The sequence below is a fragment of the Brassica oleracea genome, chromosome C9, assembly GCF_000695525.1.
Source record: "Brassica oleracea var. oleracea cultivar TO1000 chromosome C9, BOL, whole genome shotgun sequence".
Lineage (NCBI taxonomy): Eukaryota > Viridiplantae > Streptophyta > Magnoliopsida > Brassicales > Brassicaceae > Brassica > Brassica oleracea.
Window position 1 is genome coordinate 10,003,806 of NC_027756.1, and position 3,037 is coordinate 10,006,842.

Genomic DNA, 3,037 nt, shown 5'->3' on the forward strand with positions numbered 1-3,037 from the left:
TTTCTGCCAAATTAACTACAGAAATATTAAGTATTACAATTTGAAACAAAATTTTTTAAATAATTTATATAATAAAATATTTCAGATACAAATTTTAAAACATTCTAATCATTGTTGCATGTAAATTCGATTTTTTTTTCCTTGATTTCCATCTTACTTATTCACGCTTTACCATATAATTCAAGTTCTTCTTGGAATGAAATATTTTTATAAAATATTTGTTAAATATATAACTAGTAATTTTAAAATATTTGTTAAATATATAACTGGTAATTTTTTTAAGAAAAATTATTTAATCATATTTGATTTTATCAATTCATGTATAATATATATTTCTAAACTTTTGAAATTAAAATATTATGTATCTTTATATGGTATATAATATAATTTAAACAATACGAAAAATTTAAGATCATAAGATTTTATACTCATGTGATTTTATGATAATTTGTATCTTTGTTATAACAAAGTTTTAAACAACTGCAAACTTTTAAAGTGAGATTTTTAACAGTTTTGATAATTTAGAGTTTTTAAATATATATATATATATATATAACGTATACGAAAAATATAAATTTTTATTATATAGTTAATGTAATTGTTTCATTTATTTTAATAGTATAAAATTAAGAAAAATAATAGAATGTACATAAATTATGATTAATCTTTAGTATTCAAAATCGTTGATGATCATATATATTTTAATCACATTAGATAATTTTGTAATTTTTAATTAAAAAATACTTTTTAAATTATTGACTAAATTTTATGCAGTTTAATAAAATATAATATATATTTAGATAAAAAAACCTATTATTCTAAAAAAAATCACACAAATATTTAATAAGGATACATGACATGGCTTACATGTTATAATACTTCTCAACAAATATATAAATAATAATATTTTAATAATACTAAATCCAAAATTATGGATCTATATACTTTTAGTATCCTAATAATAAAACGTACAGATCTTTCTTTACCCTATATCTATAATAATAAAGTAGAAGGAAAATGCTCTACAATGCGCCACCTCATCCCTCATATCCCTTTTTAGTGCAAAGTATTGATGGGCTTTAGTTATTTTTGGGCTCTTCCTGCTTTCATAGAGCTGTGATCACACGAACGTCTCGAAACACAATTAAGAAACTGGTTACTGAGGCAGGTGAAGTGCTAACAAAGGTATCAGACATAAAGAAGGAAGCAGTACAACATTTTCAAAAGTTCCTCCAAGGTCAGCAGGGTCAAGAGGTGGACTCGGAAGACATGTTGGAGGACCTACTAACCTATCGCTGTCCTCCTACATCTGCTGCAGGGCTGGTCTCTCCTGTGACGGTGGAAGAAATTATATCAGCACTCAACGCTCTACCTAACGATAAGGTGTCCGGTCCAGACGGCTTCACCAAAGAGTTCTACGTAGCGGCTTGGTCTGTGATAGGGGGAGATTTCATCACAGCGGTGCAATCCTTTTTCATTTACGGTTTTCTGCCAACTGGGATCAATGCTACGATCTTGACACTAATACCCAAAACGGAGGAGGCGCAAACCATGAAAGATTTCAGGCCAATCGCTTGCTGTAATTTGATATACAAGGTAATATCCAAAGTGCTTGCTCGTCGATTGAAAACTATACTACCTGAGGCTATTGAGGCAAATCAGACGGCTTTCATTAAGGGACGGTTGATGCTCGAAAATGTTCTCCTTGCATCAGAACTAGTGAATGGATATCATAAAGAGTCAAATTCTAATAGAGCTACGGTAAAATTTGATATCTCAAAGGCGTTCGACACGGTTAGGTGGTCTTTCATCACCTCGGTGCTAAAAGCTATGGGCCTTCCACCACAATTTATACTTTGGATAAGGGTTTGTATATCTACTGCGACTTTCTCTGTGTCTGTCAATGGGAGTTTGGAGGGTTTTTTCACAAGTGCCCGAGGAATCCGTCAGGGATGCTCTCTCTCACCGTATCTCTACGTCATACTAAACAATGTTTTGTCCAAGATGTTGAACAGGGCAGCGTGTGAGCATCAGTTCGAGTATCATCCGCAGTGTGAAAAAGTGCAGCTCACACATATCAGTTTCGCAGATGATATTCTCGTGTTTACGGATGGGTCCGTTAGATCACTGCGGGGAGTACTAACGGTCATGGACAAGTTTGCTACCATCTCAGGACTACATATTAATGCGACCAAATCTTCGATTTTTGCCTCAGGTCAGACGATAAGAGAGGTGGTACAAGAGGCTGAGCTCCTTGGGCTCAAGGTGGGAAAGCTCCCGGTAAGGTATTTGGGTATGCCCCTCACCACCAAGGCACTAACGAAGCAGGACTATGAACCTTTGATTGATAGGGTCCGAAGAAGGATGCTTGCTTGGAGAAACAAATATCTTTCCTACGCTGGCCGGTTACAACTAATAAAGTCCGTGATCTCGAGCATAGTAAACTTCTGGAGTCAAGCTTTCATCCTTCCCAAAACTTGTCTAGATGAAATTGAAAACATGTGTAGCGCTTTCCTTTGGTCGGGTTCTCCCAATCAGACTCATAAAGTTAAAGTTGCATGGGATGATCTATGTTGTCCTAAGCAGGAAGGAGGTCTTGGTGTTAGGAAGTTGCGGGACTCCTCAAAGGTCTTCGCTATGAGTTTAATATGGAAGATTTTCTCGCTAAAAAGCTCTCTATGGGTCTCCTGGATTCAGGAATACTTACTGAGACAAAAATCTTTTTGGGATGTAAAGGATGATGGGAAAGGATCATGGGTTTGGAGGAAACTCTTGAAACTTCGTCTGCAGGTTTATGAGTTCATACGTTTTGAAGTTCATGATGGCCACACGGCTTTCTTCTGGGTGGATGATTGGCTACAAGTAGGGAAGTTAATAGATATCACTGGCCCAATTGGCACATGCCATTTGAGAATTGATCGCCATGCAAGGGTGCGGGATGCAGCCGGGAATTCAAGTTGGAACATCCGTGGCCACAGGAGTCGCTACTTTCAAGAACTTATTGATCGCATCCGTACTGTACAACTACCTCATGGAT